Below are 20,183 nucleotides of genomic sequence, written 5' to 3'. Positions count from 1 at the left end.
AGTGATACCTGTTCCTGACTTGACCTACAGAATCATAAAATAATAAGTTTGTGTTGCTTTAAGCTGCAAAATTTGTGATAATTTGTAACAGCAGTGATAAAAATAAGTATAGGGGAGGTAATCCAAATTTATGGATTGGAGGGTTCAACATTTTAAAGATGTCAGTTCCCCTTCAACTGATTCAAAGATTTATATGTGCACATCAAAATCCCCAAAACTTAATTGTTGTTACTGTTTCTTTGTAGAACTTGACAAGCTGATTCTAAATACATAGAGAAGCTTGAAGAGCCAACAATAGCCAAGCTGATATTAAAGAACAATGTTAAAGAACTTATTATAAAACAATATTAAGTCTATGTGATAACTACCTAAAGTTAGACATATAGACCAATGGAACAGTATTGAATTAAACCCTGTACCATACATGAACAGTAATTTTAGATAGATTATAAGTCTAATAAATTTGAAACAAAAAGCAAAGCATCTGGGGGAGGGTAAAGCTCAGGTGGAATGTGTGCTTAGCATGCATAAGGTCTTGGGTTCAACTCCCAGTACCTCCATTAAAATAAATAACCTAATCCCCCACCAAAATAAAGCATCTAGAAAATAGTGTAGGAGATATTTTAATGACTTTGAAGCGGCAAAGAGTTCTTAAACAGGACACAGCACTAAACATAAAAGAAGAGTTTTAAGTTGGACTTCAGTAAAATTAAGAATTATTTTTATCAAGAGATACCATTAAGAAAGTGAAAAGCCACATGGTGCGAAAATATATTTGCTATATCTATATCCACCAAAAGACTTGTATCTAGGGCATATAGAGAACAAAAACCAGTGGAGAAAAAGGCAAAACCTCAATATTAAAATGTGCAAAAAAATTGAACAGGTGCTTCATAAAAAAAAAGAAAAATCCAAATAAGCTATGAAAAGTGGCTGAGCTCGTTAGTAATAATAAAAATACGTACTAAAACCACACTTGGAACACCATTAGACATCCACTAGAATAGTTAGTTGTTAAGTGATATGAAGCATTGGTGAGGGTAACATGCAATGGGGACTCTTACACATGGCCAGTGGGAATATAAATTCTTACAAATAATTTGAAAGTAGGCTTTTTGAATGAAAGTTATATATGTATATGTGTGTGTGTGTATATATGTACACACACACACATATACATACATACAAACACACACTCCCTGTGTACCCTTCAGAAGCTTCTACATCAGAGCACAAAAGGACATCCAGAAAATTCTCATAATCACTATTTGTTATAGCCCCAAATAGAAAATGACCCAAACACCTGTCAACAATAAATACATAACCATAAGTGGTGGCACATGCATACAAGTTGTATACTTTAAAGCAATAAAAATAAATATACTAGTTTACAGAAAACACTAGTGGATGAATCTTACATAATGTTGAGTGGAATGTACAGGACTAAAAATTTCAAAAGCAAAAAAACCAATCCATGGTGGCTGAATTTAGGATGGTGAATCCATCAAAGGGGTGCCATAGTATCTGGGAAGAAACCCAAAGTGGAACAGCAATGTTCTGTTTCTTGACTGGATGAAGGTTACATAGATGTGTTTACTTTGTGAAAAATCACTGAGCTGTATACTTAAGATATGTTCACATGTAAGCATGTATATTATATTTGCATTTTTTAAAAAAAATGTTTGCTTGCAAAAAAAGATATCCAAAGCCTAAGTATTTATCAGTAGGAGAATGGATAAAACAAATGATAGTATATTCAAACAATGGAATACAATTCAACAATAAAAAAGAATCAACTACTGATACAAGGATGAACCTCAAAAGCCTAATTTATACATTTCATTGTCAGGTAAATTTTAACTCAGAAGGTAAACAAAACTATAAGCAGGCATGTGCCCTAGGGGGAGGGGTGCTGAAGCCTTTGTCTCCTCAGACCTGTGCCATTACTGGCACATCTCGCAAGAAGAGAGGCAGGGCTCAGCCACAGCTACCATCTCCTCCTGTGCATATTGCCCGGGCGGGGGCAGGGCTGAGACCTGAATCTGCACGTGGGGGCCCCACAACCTTTTAGGCAGGACTGAGACTTGTTTATAGCCTGAGGCAGAGAGGATTTTTCTACCCTGACACCTCAGAGAACTTGTGCCGCCAAGGGAAACAAGGAGCTCAGATTTGGCACAGAGCGTAGGCGGGGCTGTTCCGTGGTCTTCCCTGAGCCCACCTACAGACCGCCTACCCGAGGCAGAGCAGGCAGCTGCACAGAGCAGCGGAGCGACCAGCACCAGGAGAGGGCAGGTGGGCAGCCACCCACCTTCCTGGCAGGAACACAGCACCTGACCACAGTGCTGGGACAGGGTGTGATCTGCCCACCTGCTTCCCCCTAAGCACAGCATCTGACTGTGGCATCAGGAGGGGGAGTGACCTGCCCACCCACTGGATAAGAGTTCAGCTCCTGACCTAGTGTCAGGAGGGGGCACAATCTGCTGGCCAACAGCCACTGAGAGCAGCACAGATGAGGGTGCCAACAGAAGGCCTATGAAACAGCAAGCTGAGTTCATGAAGCAGGGCAAAGACACAAAGACCTCTCGATAAAATCATTAAGGGCACACCATCTCCAGGATAAGTAGGTAACTGCTACTCCTTAAGCCACGGTGCCAGAGAGATATGAGCAATGTGAAGAAGCAGAGAAACCACTCCCAATGAAAAGATCAAGAGAAATCCCCTGAAAGCATGAACAAAGAAATAGACATTGATGGTCTATTAAATCAAGATTTCAAAAAAGAGTGATCAAAGTACTGAAGGAACTAAAAGAAATAGTGTTTAGGTATATAAAATGTATCAAAAATGAAATAGAAACTATAAAGAAGAACTAGGTAGGATTAGTAAACTCATTGGCTGAGATGAGAGCTGACCTAAAGGCTGTGCAAAGCAGACAAGAAAATACAGAAGAATAAATAAGTGACCTAGAAGACAGGACAACAGAAAGCACCCAATCAGAACAGCTGAGAGAAAAACAAATGAAAAACAAAACAATATACGGGACCTATGGGGTAATATAAACTGTGCCAATGTATGCATAATAGGAGTTCCAGAAGGGGAAAAAGAACAAAGCGGATTGAAAAGGTATGGGAAGGACTCATGACTGAAAATTTCCCAAACCTAAAGAAGGAATCATATCCAAGCACAGGAGGCTCAGAGGGTCCCAAGCAGGAAGAACCGAAACAGACCCACACCAAGGCATATCCTAATCAAGATAGCCAGATTCAAGGATAAAGAAATGATCCTAAAGGTAGCAAGAGAAAAACAAAGAGTGAGTTACAAGGGAACCCCCATAAGGTTTTCAGCTGATTTTTCTACACTATTTACAACAGCTAAGGCATGGAAACAGCCTAAAATGTCCATCAACAGATGACTGGATAAAGATGTGGGATATTTATATGATGGGATACTATTCAGCCACAAAAACTGACTACATAACGCCATTTGCAGAGATATGGATGCTCCTGAAGAATGTTATTCATGGTGGAGCAGCACAGAAAGAGAAAGAGAAATACCATGTGAGATCACTCATGTGTGGAATCTTAAATATATGCAAGATCTTGTGGTAACTCACAGCAAAAAAAAAAAGTGACAATGAATATATGTACGTTCATGTATAACTGAAAAATTGTGCTCTACACTGGAATTTGTCATAACATTGTAAAATGACTCTTACTCAATAAAAAATGTTTAAAAATAAATAAAATAAAATATAACCTTTAAAATACTGTATAATGAGAGGTGTGATGTTCTAGTATCTGTTCTAAGAAGTACGTTAGACACACATAAGAATAGCCAATGGTCAGAAAGATCACATGTTATCAGCTACCACCCCATGCAAATTAATGACATTTAGCAGATATTCATATATGTGTGTAAATATATAAAATAGGTATTAGTCTATATGTAAATCAAATCAAATATTATATTATAATCTAATGTAAAATCATATCAGCAAAAGCACTGTGCTGACATAAGTGTCTTGGTGTAAACAGATTACAATTTTTTATTGAGTTGTCATAATGGGATAATATTGTGAACCAAGTGGAAATTGTAAAAAAAAGTTATCCAAAAAAAAAAAAAAATCCTGACTACATGAAAAGATGCAGTTACTATAAGGCCTTTCCCATTATTTACTATCAGTGTCAGAAAGTCTTGGAATAAGTTAGGAGAATTAAAAACTCTAACAAGACACAAGAATGCACTCTCTGTTAAAGAAAATAAACGAAAAGAAAAAAACAAATGAATAGACAATTAAGGTCCTACAGATAAAAATACCAATTTTTATGGGAAATAGCCTTAAAATAAAAAATAAGGAGATTATATTCTAATTTCACCTTTTGAATTAAGATATACAAAATTTAGCTGAATACCTTCGTATTTTGCACTTATGAAGAAAAAAATGTATTTGCAATGAAAAAGCAGCCATTACCCTGCCTTTTGAGTATTCTAAAGTTTTAGGTCTGAATATATTTCATCTTAAATGATCTTAAGCACTATGCAGTGGTTGGTGTTTTAAAAATACCACTGTGTGTGGAACTTCTAAAAGTGCTTCAAAAAATTTATATTTTTGTAATAATTTAGCAATGGCCTGGATATTATTTTTAAGAAGACAACTCACCATGGAATACTGCAAGATTTTTTCAATGAGTTTATATTCACACATGTTTAAGATTGTCACTGTATTATGAGAAAATGTCAACCGTGGCAGTATTTTGACTTGAAAATGAGATAAGCTGAGAAGCATATTTTAAGTATAAACTAAATGATTGCATTCCTTTAAAGACAAGAAAGTAAAAGCATGATAAACTCTGACTTTGACACACTTAAAATATAAAAATTAATATAATGTAATTTTACACACTTCTCTTTAACTCTCAGTACTTTCTCAGCCCCTTTCCCATTACACCCGCGTCCCCGCTTCTGACCCTTGGTGTACACACCTCCGTTCACACGGAGAAAGGGGGGACCCGGGCGGTGAGGACCAGGGGCGCGGACACCCCAGCGGCCCCGATGGACACGGACACTCACCCGCTCCCGGCGGGCGAGGAGAATAGTCGAAGCGGGCCCGCCAGCGCACACGTCCCCTCCTGCCCTGCTGGCCGGGGCCCCAGCTCGGTCAGGTCCACACACACCCCGGCAGGAAGCGGGCTCAGGCCGTGGGAAACCGGCGTAACTTCAGACAGAGAGTGGGGAGCATCCTCCCGCAGACACGCAGGCAGCGCTGTCCCGGAGCCTCCTTGGCGCCGCCCTCTCAGGCCTGAGGAAAGCAAGCTCCGCCCCCAGGGAAGACGCTGGCTGCTGATGCGGACTGCGCATGCGCACCGCCACCTAAGACACGCTGGCTTCGTTCGCCCCCTGCAGGTCCTCGAGGGCGGTGCAGGATACTCGGAACTCACTGTAGAACACATGACCCCTCCCAGCCATGATGCTAAATCAATGGAAATCTCAGTGCCCTGGCCTCTTTTTTAATGGCACTGGTGATGCTCTCATCCAGCCATGCCTGCTCTCTTGCCTGGCACATGCCTCAGTCCTTGGAATCCCGCCTGAATCAGATTCTGTTCTGGAGGAAGGACAGGTGAAGAAGAATCTCAAAATTCCAGACTTAGAAGATGACCAGGAACCCAAACTCAACTCTGTCAACTCCCTGGGGTCCCCTGAGGAGTGTGGTTTTCTCAGAACCATCTGCCCTGTGTCAGGAGCAGACCAAGCCTCAGGTAGCTTAGAGAGGCTATCATGCAGCACATGCTTTGGATGGTTCTCAGTTCTGACCTGCATGATCTTGAGACCCTTTTGTAACTCCTAACACTCTGTTTTCTCATACCTATAGTGATGGTTATTGATGACTGAGTTAAACCTCTTACAATGCTGAGGTGCTATTGTTCCTTGGATAACAGAATATTTTGAAGGGATCAACTGTTTATCACTTCCCCCTAATGAAGTATGTTTTTAAAACTAGAAATATTTCAGGGGGCACTCAGGTCCTCCTCTTGCACCAGTTCCTGAGGTGTTGGCAGTTTCTGCTCTGAGCTCCAGATCCTGATCCTGCCGGTGGTCTATGGTGATGCCAGTGTGTACATGCTCTTCCTTTTGCACCGGTGTGGAAAGGAGACAGCCCTTCCCCTACATGAGGCTGCAACACGCTGACACTCAAAGCAGGCACAATGAAGAACCAGCTAGAGTCCCCGGTACCAGCTGTCCCAGGTAGAAACGTCACCTTCACCACAGTGTTCCTGTGCTCCTATCAGGCCTTCACTACTCCCAGCAGGCCATGCATGAGCAGTGTGACAGTGTGACACCTGCACAGCATGGTGGTGATGATCCCACCTTATCTGTTTCTTTTTGGAATGTCCCCACACCTCTCTGAGCTTCACTTTGCTCTTCTCACAGGCAGAGTTGTACAGGCATGAACCTCACAGGGTTATGGTAGGTAGTCACGGTAGCTGCTCACCCAGTGGCAGGCTCTGCCGAGAGGGCTGCTGGGAGTGCTGTGTGTCTTCACACTTGTCCTTCACTCTCCCCAGTGAAAACACTCTTGGCCTTATCCTTCCCTGGTCTGCGGCCTTTCTGTGCTTGCAAAAGAACATGGAAACTATCTGCAAAGAAGTTTTGAGGTTCTGTCCATCTGGTCCAGGAAATGCTGACTCTCCTAGATGTGCTGTTGGGTGGGCTCTCATGGGAGGGGCTTGGGCAGGACTTCCCTTTGCAATAAGCTGCCCCACCCAGCCCTTTCCATGATCCAGACTCCTGGGACCAGGGTGCAAATCCCCAGCTCCGCACTTGTCAACCATGTGACCTGGGCAACTTTCTCAAACCCAAGCTTTGTCCACCCACGGTTAGCAGAGATGGGGGATAACAGGATGTCCCGCACAGAGTGTCTGTGCAGATTAAGTGAGGTAGAACAGACAGAACAGTGGTGGGGCCTGGCCCATTGGTTGACAGAAGGGAGCTCACCATGTGCAGCAAGTTCCACGGGTCACCCAGCAATCTGCCCAGAGGCTTAGCCACTCCATCGCTATCATGCATGTGAAGTCCACTTAACCACATGGGAGAGAAACAAACACATATTCTGAGTGTAGCTATCACAGGGAAAATTGCATCTGAGCGGGGAGTAATACCAGAGGGTGATCAGGATGGAGGAAGATGCCCCCTGGGTTTGAGCAGACTGGAGCTGCCCTCCAGAGCCTGGGGTTAGTGAGGATGGGCTTGTAGAAATGCCCCTCTCCTTTACCCATCAATGCTGGGTCCTGCGGGTACTGAGTCCCACAACCGGTGTGCTGCTTGGGTCCTCAGCACAGAGAAAAACCCAGGGGTTCCCACAAGGCTTCGGCCACATCCTCTGCTTCCTGAACTCCCACTCTGGTGACCCCACCTGGGATGCAGAGATGAGGTGAGGCAGGGACCTGTGCTGTCAACATCACTGCTCTACCCTGGGAATCTGGCACACAGTAGGTGCTTGGTAAGACATTGTTGAATGAACAGCAATACTGGGCCAAGTTTCTGTGGGTGTCTGTGCCCCCAGATCAGGGACCCCTCAGGGCCCACCTCACAAGTGACATGAAAATAATAATCCCACCAGGAGCAATAACAGTTCCTCAGAATAAATGGGCTTTTCCAAGCACTCTCCACCTGTTGCAAAGGCCTCCAAGCAGGGAAGTGGGCTGTCAGGGGCAGCACTGCACTCTCCACTGTAACAAGGAGAAAGCCAAGGGCCACAGAGAGGAGTGCCTTTCCAGTGTCACTGCTCACTTTCCCACCTTTTGGGAGACCAGGAGGCTTTTCTACTACATTCTGGCTCTGAAGCCCCAATACTGTGTGGACATGCCTCCCTCCCCGGAGCAAGGAACCACTAAGTGACCTGTCACTTGTCACCAAGCAGACAGGCTCATTCCAGCTCATTGTGCCACCAGCAGGTTGTGCTAGAAGCAGAATCCTCTGGGAGACATCACACTCTCCCAAGCTGGAAACAGGTGAACAGCTCACAGGTTTCCTGAAGAGGATGGTCACATGGCCTTGATCTGGCCGATCAGCATTTTCCATCCTCCCTGGCCACTGTGATTGGCTCAAGGCTGGGCACCAGCCCAATCAGGCTCCACGGAGGTCAGGCCTAGTTGCTGGAATCCTGGGAGCAGAGAAGTTCTATTTCAGTTGGGAGTTGAGGGGTGGTGATGTCAGCCTGTGGCAGTTGGTGACTATCTTGCTTTATAAAGGCAGAGCCATGTGAAGATGACACCAGTGGCAGAGCCCAGAGGTGGGGAAGGATGACTTTTGTTGATGTCACTGAGCACCAGGTACAGACCTGCCTGAAGCTATCTGCCTGTGGACGTCTCAGTTAGGTAAGTCATTCTCTCCTGCCCTGTTTGCTTCTTAAAGCCACTTTGGTTTTCTGTCACTGGTTTTAAGAAAAAGTTTGACTATTCCTTCAAGCTGGCTAAATGGAGACCCTGGAACTGCAACAGTGAGGTGACAGGCAACAATGTGGCAAATAGACTCCAGAGGCCTCTGTTCAAACAGGGGATTGTAAATGACAAGGGAGAGTACACATGGCCTCAGTGAACAGATTTGCTACTGGTAGCTCCCAGTTCCTGGATATTAGAGTGCATGCACTCAGCCAAGTCTCAGCTCTGCTGTCACACCTGCTAACCCACAACTCTCCTCTCCCACCTGCCAGGCCTAGGGGGGGCTGGACACCCCCGGGCACCTGAAACAGCCCAGGGCTTTGTGTAGTAATTTACACAGGCTGCCCCCAGTTCTGAGGGTGAGGGTGACTGGGTTCCAGTTTACAGAGAAAACAGACTAGACGTTCTCACTGGTGAGATGTGGGGGTGGGACCCCAATCTACCATCTGACCTATGACTTCGGAGTGGACAGCCTCCCCACCCTCAGCCAGGATGCTTGCTAAGCCTCGGGGCTCAGGAGTCCTGTTCCCTCCATCACCCCTCCTGGAGGTGAGAGTGGGGGGCTCTTCTCTATACAACATTCACCCCTGCAGGGGCACACGTGTGACCTCACAGTCTGTCATCCCTTCCTTATGACCTGGACCTCCTTGATGTGTGAGCACTGCAGATCATGGGTGCACACGTGGGCAGGTGCACCATGACTGAGAGGACAGCACTCCAATTTAAGCCCCCTCCATGCTCAGATGATTACATCCTGGAATTGAGGGGTTCCCAGGGGTCAGGTGGCCAATTCTGGCCTTAGGGGCAAATTCTTATCACCCAGGGGGATAATTTTTAAATTAAATTACACATTTACAATTCAATAGTCAAGCCTCTTTCTAGGCAGCCTTGTAGCCTCTCAGCTTTTACCCCTCGCTGTGACCATGTTCTAAGCTTCAAATTGAGTGCCATTATGGACATGAACATGTCCCTGTCATGTGTCACCTTCACAGTAAGCGGCCACCCCAAACTCCTCTCCCTTCCCCTTGTCGATATCTCCACACAGGGAGTAGGGTCCTTTTGATGCAGTTGTGCAAATGTGCGAGCTAAGGGTTTAGAATGTCCAGGCTAGGAGGGGTCTTCTCCACATGGCAGGGCAGGTGGGCTGGCAGGGGGTGATGGTTCACTTGTAAAACCTCAGCTGGTTTCAGGCAGTGACCACAGACTGGCAGCCAAGGGCTCAGCTGGTGCAGAGTAAGCGGATTAAATGTGTTCACCCAGACGCCTTGGGAGTGGCAGCCCTGGAGTACGACTACAAGTGAGGAAGGTGGAGGATCCCCAGTGCCTGGACCTCCAACTTCTAAAAATCAGGACTGAGATGTGGCTTTGAAATCAGAACACTGGAATTCAAAGCTTCCCCCACCACTTTGTCAATAATTCAGAGCAAATCAGCCTCAGTTTTCTCACGTGTAAAATGAGAACTTTGAAGCCTCTCCCTCTGAGGGTGTGGAGGGAAGTAAATGCGGTGACAGCAGAGCACAGGAGCTGTCTGGGCTGAGCCTGCATACAGGCAGGCCTTTGTTGCTGCCATGACCACTGTCTTCCAGGGCAGGGTCTGCACTCGTTCCCTGTGAAGGTCCAGACAGTAAACATTCTAGGCTTTGAGGGACCTACAGTCTCTGTCACAACTACCACCCTCTGCTGTTGGAGGGCAAAGGCAGCTCCTGCAGTAGGTAGTCCAGGCTCGCACCCCCGCTTCCTGACATAAGTATTCCTGAGATACAATTTTCACATAACTTTGTTGGCTTTAGGTGTGCAGCATAATGACTTGTTACATGTGCATATTGTGAAATGATCAGTTCATTAACTTTACTTGACGTCTGTCATCACCCATAGTGACACACTATTTTCCTTGTGATGAGAAATTTTAAGAGGTACTCTCTTAACTAACAAATGCACAACGCAGTGCTGTTAACTACAGTCACCTTGCAGTACATTATGTCCCCAGGACTTGTTTATCTTCTAACTGGAAGTTTGTACATTTTGATTATCTTCCCGAATTTCAATCACCCCCTGACTCACCTCTGGCAACCACCAACCTGATCTCTGTTTCTATGTGTTTCGGTTTATTTTGTAGATTCCACATATAAATGAGATCATAGGTATTTGTCTTTCTGTCTTATTTATTTCACTTAGCATAATACCCTGAAGGTCCACCCAAGTTGTCACAAATGGCAGTATTTCACTTTTTTAATGTCTGAATAAGATTCCATTTTATATACATATATATGCATCACGTTTTCTGTACCCATTCATCTGCTGATGGACACTTAGGTTGTTTACATATCTTGGTTATTGTAAATAATGATACAGTGAACATGAGGGTGCAGTTGTCTCATTGACATAGTGATTTCATTTCCTTTGGATATATTTCCTGCAGTGGACTTGCTGGGTCATATGGAAGTTCTAATTTTAAATTTTGGGGGAGCCTTCTTACTCTTTTCCCGAGTGATAGCACCAATTTACATTCCCACCAACATTGCACAAGTTTCCCTTTACTTCACACCACCACCATCACTTGTTATCTCTTGTATTTTGATGACACCCACCCTGACAGGTGAGAGGGGGTATCTCACTGGGGTTTTGATTTGCATTTCCCTGATGGTGAGTGATGTTGAGCACCTTTTCATGTACCTGATAGACATCTGTGTGCCTTCTTTGGAAAAATGTCTATTCAGTTCCTCTGCCCACTTTTTAAATCAGATTGCTTGTTTTTTGCTGTTGAATTGTAAGAGTTTTTTATATGTTTTGGGTGTTAACCCCTTATCAGATATATAGTCTGAAAGTACTTTCTCCCCTTCTGTCTGTTATCCTACCCTCTGCTTTCTGGATGACAGGGGTCCAGGCACTTGGGAATCTCTGCTTCTCACGTGTTTCCAATGGTGGGTGGGTGAGGGCTGTGTTCTGATAAAAGTGTGCACAACCGTGGGTCACTACCCCTTAGTTTAGAAGGTGGGCTCTGAAGAGTGCAGTGTGGGCAGGGATGTTTCCCTGAAGTCATCATTTGGATGGTCATGTGCTCTGGAACTCACATCATCTAGCCCGGGTGTGATGGGGCAATTTGCAAAGGGAGGACCTTGTAGCTAAGACACTGACCAGGTGATCTTGTGTCTTGTTGGAAGGACCTGGAAACAAAGTTGTGTGGAACAGGGACTCCTCCAGGTCACAAGGCTCAGTTCAGACTTCTGGGATGCAGAGACCTGCTCAGAGCCACTGTCACTGAGGAGGGAAGGGCCTCAGGCAGGAGGGAGGAGTTGCTGGATTTCACTTGCCCTGTTTGTCAAGTTTCAGCTCTGGTGATGTGTGGAACATGGGCTTAGCTTTGGGAATGTAAGAGGAGAGGTTCCTGGGGAAGGGCTGGCTTTTTCCTCTGATTGAGGTCCTACTGTGTGCCAATCACAGCAGTCCTCTGAGTCAGGGCTGGAAAGCCAGGCACAGAGAGGTCAGGGAGTTTCCAAGTCACACAACATTAGGGGCATCATTAGGGTCTGATGCAGACCTGACGCCCAGCCCACATTCTCTCTCCTTTCTCAGGACCATCATGATCCCACATGTCAGAATCACCCAGAGAGGCCCAGGTATGGGCACTGGGACCTTTCCTGCCTAACATGCCAGGAGCCTTAAGAGGGACGACAAGATACTTCCTGAGTCCATGATGCCCAGAGGCTGCTCTTAGCAAGAGGCTCAGCACACACTCCTGGATGAATCCTAGCTCTGTCCTGAGTCACTCTGTCCTCCCTGCCTCAGTTCTTCTGCCCACATGGGGCTGCAAACAGCAGCCACTTCACAAGGGTCTATGGAACCTCCAGGATCCTGGAAGCAGCGCCCTCACACAGGGAGCACGGTCTCCTTAACTTTTCCTCACCTCTTTGCTGGATGTAGAGTCCCAGAGGGGCACTGGCTTGTCCCAATTCTCACCCCAGATCAGGGTCCAGCAGGGGGTGGTGTCCAGGCTGGACTCTGTCCTCTGCCCCTTTTGGGGACCCTCATTCATTGCACCTTGGCTGCCTGGGCACTGTCTTCCAGGGGCCACTCTGTGCCTCCCACACCTACCTAGCATCCACCCACCCTGGGTTACTCCAGCGCCCTCTGGCCCTTGGCCACACACCTACTCCGTGTTGAGTGGAAATGAGGTGACCGACATTCTGGGCCTCCTGGACAGTCTGGAGGAGCCCGATATCCCCAACCTGCCCACCACACCAGGTGCCCAAGATGGGGAGAGGGTGTGCCTCCATTCATACTCTGATTTGCTCAGATTCTCAGCACCTACTTTGCTGGGTGGATATGGGGGCAGAGGTATGATGTAAAAGCAGGAGACATGGACAGCAGACCATGAGAAGGGGGCTAGCCCAGGCTGGTCTCATAACCCCCTTAGATTTGACTTTATCATCTTTAAAGTGGGACAGACTCTTGTGAGGTGAGCAGGATCCTGACCCATAGCCAGGCACTGTCCTACACACCTTAGAGAAGCTTACTGACTCCTCATGAAAATCTGTGGGGCAGGGACAGGCATTATCACCCATTTCTGCAGAAGTAACTGAGGCGCAGAGAGAACAGCTGAGGTGACCACCCCAGATTACAGAGCCCAGGTCATCTGGTTCCAGTGTCCAGGCTCATGGTAAGTGCCCATTCTGGGTTTTCCTCCTCCCTTCATCCTCCACTGGGACCCATGGCCGCAGCCTCATCTCAGTGTGATTGTTCATGGGGAGCAGGGTGGTTGCACTGAGGGCCCGTTTCTCTGAGGACTGCTTTCCCAGAAGGCTCAAGGGGTTGACTGTATTCACTACTGGACACCCAGGCCTGGGCCCAGGCCAGCCACACTGCAAAGCCTGAATCAGTGATTGTTGAGTGAATACCTGAACCTCTGCGTGTATCTGCATGTTGCCCCCATTTCCTCATCTCCACAGCTGGCTACCCGGCCAAAACGTTGTGTAATCAGGCCTGGGCCAGGGACAGTCAAGGGGACCAGAGCTGCTCAGCTGGGGACAGGAAGCCTCAGGGGCCCTGTGGCTGTCCCAAGCACCTCCTGGGGCAATTCACAGGGAAGCCCAGACAGCTTCCAGGAACAGCAATCAGGTCCGAATCCCAGGGGTATAGGGTAGGTCTTGAGGGGTGTTCCTGAGACTGACTTTGTGTATGAAGGGGGCCTGGGGGTCAGACTGCTTTCAACGTCCATTCCAGGCCCACACCCCTGCTGGCAGCATGGAGCTAGTCATAAAGGACACAGGTCGTGGGGCCAAGGCTATAGCAGGGCTCTGCTCCCTCTCTGTGGCTCAGTGTCCTCATCTGTAACAGAGAACTAGTAACAGGGCCATGGGAGGGCTCACTGAGACCCTCCTCTGTGGCTTTGGTTGGACACTGCCCTCTCTCTGCTCAGTGCCCTTCTCTGTAATAAAGAACTAGTAACATTTTTCTTAGCCCGTTTTGGCCCCATTTTTCTGAGTCTCTTTCTACATTGGGCCCAGGGCTTTCACAGAGATCACAGACTTGGGATGTAATCAGAGTGTGGTCACAGCCCTAGTGGTCTCAATTGAGGCCAGAGGAGCTTCAGGGGGGGTGGGAATCCAGAAATGCTTCATGGAGGAGGTAAGATCTGAGCTGTGTCCCCAAGGATGAGCTGTCATCTAGCTGAGGCCTAGCATTGAGCAGGACCCATGTACATGGTTAATGAGGGTGTGAATGAATGGATGGGCACCCCTCTAACAGAGAGTGAGGGGGGAGTCCCCTAGGCCAAAGCAGGAAACACAGGGCACCCTGGGGGAGCAGAGGGCGGGGCTGCAGTGTGATGCCTGCCTCACCCTTTATGGGTGTCTTGCCACCACTTTAGCGTGTGTTCTGGTGGATTTAGAGCCCTTTCCTCTCCTCTGCTAAAGTATCCTGCTCTTCATTCCCAGCAACATCCGCCTGTGTCACCTCAGTGTCCCCAAGTGGACCTGGACCTGTCTTGTGGGAGATTGTGAAGAGGGATTTGGTGTGCATCCCAAGAATGAAGTGGGAGGGAGAGGATAATAGGGACCTCCATAGGGGATCATGGGCTGGGAGACATCAGAGGGGTGGGGAAGGCAGAGCCTCAGAGCTGTAGGATCCTGCTAGTGGTGGCTCCTTCACGAGGGGCTTCACAGGAAGGAAGCAAACATGGGGTAAAGGCAGAGCTCAGTTTGGGGCTTGCTGACATGGAACAGCTCATCACAGAGATGTCCAGAGGTGCTGGATGTAGGGAACGAAGATGCCACTGATGTCAGGGTCAAAGCCTGAGACCCAGATGTGGTGGGGCGGTGGTGCAGGGGAAGGGGCTTGAGGATATCAAGATGTTCATTCATTGGGGTCCTCAGGGTGGGGACCTTCATGTTCATTTCATAGCCACCTGGTGCCTGACAGAGTTAGGCTTAGGGAGGTCACTGAGTAGACACGTGCCGATAACCTAGATTCTCCTCTTTCCACATAAAGTCCCTGGTGTGAAGCCAGCAGGCACTCTTCAGAGTCATACACCCTCACCCATGGGCTCTCTGTGTGCCTAGAGCCCAGTGGCCCCTTACCTCCCACTCCCCACTGCAGGACCCTTTGCACACCTGCATTTCCACAAGCTATAAAACATCTTCTCTTGCTGTGTGTTTACCCTATGAAACCTCATTGCCCCAGGAAGAGAGAACTCACATCCTTCCCTTATTAAAGTGGTAAAGCCTTTTGTTCAGAGAAGCCCCTGACAGATCTCACAACCAACAAGGTACCTGTGCATGAATTGATCATGCAGCCCCCTCCTCCTTGTGTGCACAGCACCCCCCCAATAACAGACCCCACACACTCAACATTGGCTCTCGTGTAGGCACCTCTTGCCTGTGTGGCCTGATGTTGCCTATAGCAGTGTCCCTATTGAACTTTCCTAAACCCTTCTCAGACGCTGGTAATTCTTTACCAACCCAAGTAATTAGCCTGCCATTGTGCCCACAACACCTGAAACAGAGTTGACTAAATTATGCAGACTGATGATGCAGGTTAATTTGCTGTAAAGGTGAAATCAAGGTTTACAAATGAAAGCAACATACATACTCAAGGCAGGACTAAGAACTCACACGGATAACTAAGACCCTCCACATACATCCCACTTTGCCCTTAGGGCCTTTGGGATGGCTGCTCTTTCAGCCAGGCTCTCTCTCCCCCTGCTTCTTAAACACCTCCAGGAATCTGCTCAAATGTCCTCCCTGACCTTATTTTTCTCCATGGAACATATCACCTCCGGACATTGTATATATTTTACTTAATTTTCTCTGTGTCCCCCACCAGGCTGTCTGCTGCATGTGGATGGAGACCTGACTGCTTCACTACCTGCTGTGCCCGGTATCTGGAACCCACCCAACACAGTAGGACCTCAGAGATTGTGTGACGGGTGTGTGATCACTGTAGGCCACAGACAAAAGCCTTCCCAGCAGTCATGGTAAGAGTCATTCATACTCTACTTACTGAGCCCTACTGTGTGCTGGTTACTGACCTGGGTGGGAGGCATGCAGTGGATTAGACACAGTGAGCACACACAGCATGTTAGGAGGGACCTGTGCTCTGGAGAGCACATAAGGCTGGGGGAAGTCAGGAGTGCAGGAGTGGAGGAGAAGAGGGCCAGGTGGAGACAGTGGTGCCAGAGGAGACAGAGAGGTGGGGCCCAGGTCGTGTAGGGCTTTATGGCTCCTGTGAGGGCTTTTCCTCAGGGCAGCGGAACCATGGCTGGGTACGGAGCAGGGGCCCGTGTCCTGAATGCTATGCAGGAAATGGAGAAGGTGTCTGCTGGGGAGATGTGCTTGGAGGAGGCTGTCCCTGTAGACTGTGCAGGCAGAGAAGGCTCCTCTGAGGAGGTGACATCTGAGCTGAGCCCTTGTATGGACCGTGTTTCCACCTTCTGTAGACTGGATGCTTTCATCTGCCCTGCAGCCCTGTGCAGGACACACCCTGTTCTCAGTCACCTGGACTTGGCCTCCTGCCTCCCTTGTGGGCCCTCCCACCCCAGAAGGAGTCCTTCTAGATCTAACTCACTACCTCCTCCACTGGACTTGGACTCACACTGAGCCACTGTCCACCTGCCCAACTCACCCAGAGTCAAGTCCAGAAACTTGGGGGAGCCCCTCCACCACAGAGCCCATGAACTTACTCAAATGGCCAGTCCTCAGCCTGCTCACATGCCTCACACTCCCCTCCTGCAGAAACCCTGTGACAGATCATGTCCACAGCACCCTGCTCCTCCGATCCTGACCCCAGGCTTTCCCATGGGGTGTGACCCCGCATGGGTTGCAGTCCCCTCCTCCAGTCTGGTGAGTAGAAACTACCTTTTCTTTTTTCTTTTGTTAATATATTTATTTTTTTAATTTTTATTTTATTGAGTTATAGTCAGTTTGCATTGTTGTGTCAATTTCCAGCATAGAACATAATTTTGTCAATTGTGTTTACTCTTTCAAGAAACCATCTCTTGGCTTGATTTTTTCAAATGTTCCTTATATCTCTATTTTATTTTTTTCCTCCCTGATCTTTATTATTTCCTTCCTTCTGCTTACTTTTGTTATTTTTGCTCTTCTTTTTCTAAATCTTTTAGGTGGTAAGTTTGATTGTTTATTGCAGTTGTTCCTCGTTTTTGAGGTAGACCTGATTCTCTCGCTATAAACTTCCCTCTAAGCACTGCCTTTTCTGGATCCCATAGGTTCTGTATGGTTGTGTTTTCATCATCATTTGTCTGAATGTGTTTTTTATTTCTTCTTTGATTTCATCATCCACCCATTTTTTTTTAAAGTAGTATGTTGTTTAACCTCCATACTGTCATTTATTTCTCCTTTATTTTTCTGTAGTTCATTTCTAGTTTCATGGTATTGTGGTCAGAAAAAGTTGCTTCAAATATTTTCTATCTTCTTCAAATTGTTAATACTTCTTTTGTGACAAAGTATATGATCTATCCTAGAAAATGTGGTATGTGCACTTGAGAAGAATGTATGTTCTATTTTAGGGAAATATAATGTTCTGAAAATATTACCCAAGACAAATTGTTCTATTGTATCATTTAATTTCTATGTTGTCTTATTAATTTTATGTATGGAATATCTGTCCAGTGATGTTAATGGATTGTTAAAGTCTTCTACTGTGATTGTGTTCCGATCAAATTTTCCCTTTTTATCTGTTAGTATTTTCTTGTTATCTGTTATGTATTTAGGTGCTCCTATGTTGTGTTCATATATGTTAATGAGTGAAATATCTTCATCTATGACTCCTGTAATCATTATAAAATATCCTTCTTAATCTTTCTTTATAATCTTTGTTTTAAAGTCTATTTTATTTGAAATCACTGTTGATATTCCTGCTTTCTGGTCATTTCCATTTGTGTGGAATATCTTTTTCAATCCTCTCACTTTCAATCTATGTGTGTCCTTCTCCCTAACGTGGGTCTCTTCTATACAGCGTATTGTAGATACTTGCTTTATTATCCACTCTGCACTCTATGTCCTTTGATTAAAGCATTTTGTCCACTGACATTTATATTAATTATTGATAGAAATGTGTTTATTACACTTTGAACTTTGTTTTGCAGTTCATTTTGTATTTCCTCTTTGTTCCTTACTTTTTCTTTTTGTGGTTTGATAATTTTCCTTTTTATTATCTTGGTGTCTTTTTAGTTTTGTGACTCTATTGTAACTTTTTGGCTTGTGGTTAACCTACTTTGTACATATATTAACCCATTACTATATCTGTTTGTTTTAAACAGATAGTAATATAAGCTCAAACCCATCCTACCAAGAACAAAAAAGAGAGAGAGACAGAGAGAAAGAGAGAGAGAGAGAAACCTGTATATTTTCTTGCTCGCCTCTCCCACCCTTAATGATTTAGATGCCCTCTTTTATGATTTCATGTTTATTCTGTTGTAATTCATTGTAGCAATCACCTTTCCAATTATGGTTTTCTCCTTTTTGTAGCATCCTGCTTCTTTTCTATTTAGAGTAGGTCTTTCAATATTTCCTTTAGCATAGGTTTAGTGTTGCTAACTTCTTTTAGTTTTTGCTTGTCTGTGAAGTTCTTTATCTCTCCTTCTATTCTAAAGGATACCCTTGCTGGATAAAGTATCCTAGGCTGCATCATTTTTTCATTCAGGACTTTGAATATACCTTGCTTCTCCCTTCTGGCCTTTACTGTTTTTGTAGAGAAATCAGCTGAAAGTCTTATGGGGGTTCCCTTGTATCTCATTCTTTGTTTTTCTCTTGCTGCCTTTAGAATCATTTCCCATTCTCAACCCTGGTCATCCTGATTGTAATATGTCTTGGTGTGGGTCTGTTTGGGTCCTCCTTGTTTGGGACGCTCTGTGTTTCCTGTACTTGGATATCTGATTCCTTCTTTAGGTTTGGGAAGTTTTCAGTCATGATTCCTTCAAATATCTTTTCAATCTCCTTTGTTCTTTCTTCTCCTTCTGAGACCCCCATTATGAGTAGGTTGGCATGCTTTATGTTATTCCATAGGTCCCTTATATTGCTTTCATTGGTTTTTATTTGTTGTCTCTCAGCTGTTTTGTTGTCCTGTCTTCTAAGTCACATATTCATTCCTCTCAATTATCCAGCCTACATTTTACATCCTTTACCTCAACTCTCATCTCAGCAAATGAGTTTTCCAATTTTCACTGGCTCCTCTTCAGAGTTTCAATTTCGTTATTTGACATATTCTCTGTCTCTATACACAATCTCTTTTAGTTTCTTCAGTACTTTGATCACTCCTTTTTTGAAATCATCTAGTAGACTATCAATGTCTATTTCATTGATTGTTCTTTCAGGGGGTTTATCTTGTTCTTTTAATTGAGACAGGTTGCTCTGCTTTTTTATCTTGCTTATATCTCTCTGGCACTATGGCTTATGGAGTATCAATTATCTACTGTGGTCTTTTAAGAGTTTACTTATTTATATAAAATGGATGCAGAAATAAAACTAAGCACAAAGAAATTAGTTTTAAAAGCAGTATAATCAATAACAGAAGAACATATTGAAACAAGATAACAATTGAGTTGGGATGAATTTTTAAAATATTAAAGGAAGAAAAAATATTTGACAACAGAGTATAATCACAACAGAAGAAAAAAAACAAGGATAAAAATGAAATTAGACCAATTGAAAGATAATAATAAAAGTATTTTAAAAGAAAATTTTAAAAGGGATTAAAAATAGAAATATAAAAATTATTTAAGAAGTAACATTTAAAAAGTAAAAGAAAATGGAACAGAAAAAGAAAAGAGTATGTTCCCGTGGAGATTGTGTGCCCTTAGTAATTTTATCAAGAGGTCCTTCTTAAATATGTGTGGTTACCAAGTCTTACTTCTGTGCCTTTTGTCTGTTATCCCTTTGGTTAATGATGTGGCCATTAACCTGTTAACCAGAGCCTACCCTGGCTATTGAATGGGGACTCCTCTTTGTTTTGTGGTTGTCACAGCTCCTGCCCTTGCCTTGCTTCATGAACTCAGCTCGTTGTTTCCAGAGACCCTCTGGTCACACTCTTGGTCTGTGCTGCTCCCAGTGCCTGTAGATAGACATGTCACATCTCCTCCCAGTGCTGCATCTTGGTGCTGCACTCCTGCATGGTAGGTGCGCAGGTTGTGCCCCTTCCCAATGCCGTGTCCAGGTGCAGCAGTCCTCCACAATAGTTGGGTTGGTTGCTCCCATATTCAGTGCAACTCCCCACTCCACATCTGTTCCACACTCTGTG

General features: G+C 45.4%; 1 protein-coding gene across 1 annotated transcript in view; it reads left to right on the top strand.

Annotated features, from left to right (window-relative positions):
- Positions 1-20,183, top strand: part of LOC140694098 (uncharacterized) — a 49,343-nt gene that overhangs the window by 15,111 nt on the left and 14,049 nt on the right. Inside the window, exons 11-16 of the mRNA XM_072957542.1 lie at positions 5,996-6,240; positions 8,247-8,372; positions 12,009-12,052; positions 13,006-13,092; positions 15,756-15,906; positions 16,664-16,771. The gene's annotated coding sequence lies outside the window, so the exon portion shown is untranslated. The remainder of the gene's footprint in view (positions 1-5,995; positions 6,241-8,246; positions 8,373-12,008; positions 12,053-13,005; positions 13,093-15,755; positions 15,907-16,663; positions 16,772-20,183) is intronic.

Source organism: Vicugna pacos, unplaced genomic scaffold (genome assembly GCF_048564905.1).
Source record: "Vicugna pacos unplaced genomic scaffold, VicPac4 scaffold_20, whole genome shotgun sequence".
NCBI lineage: Eukaryota > Metazoa > Chordata > Mammalia > Artiodactyla > Camelidae > Vicugna > Vicugna pacos.
The sequence above is the reverse complement of the archived record's forward strand: the minus strand, read 5'-3'. Positions and strand labels throughout refer to the sequence as shown.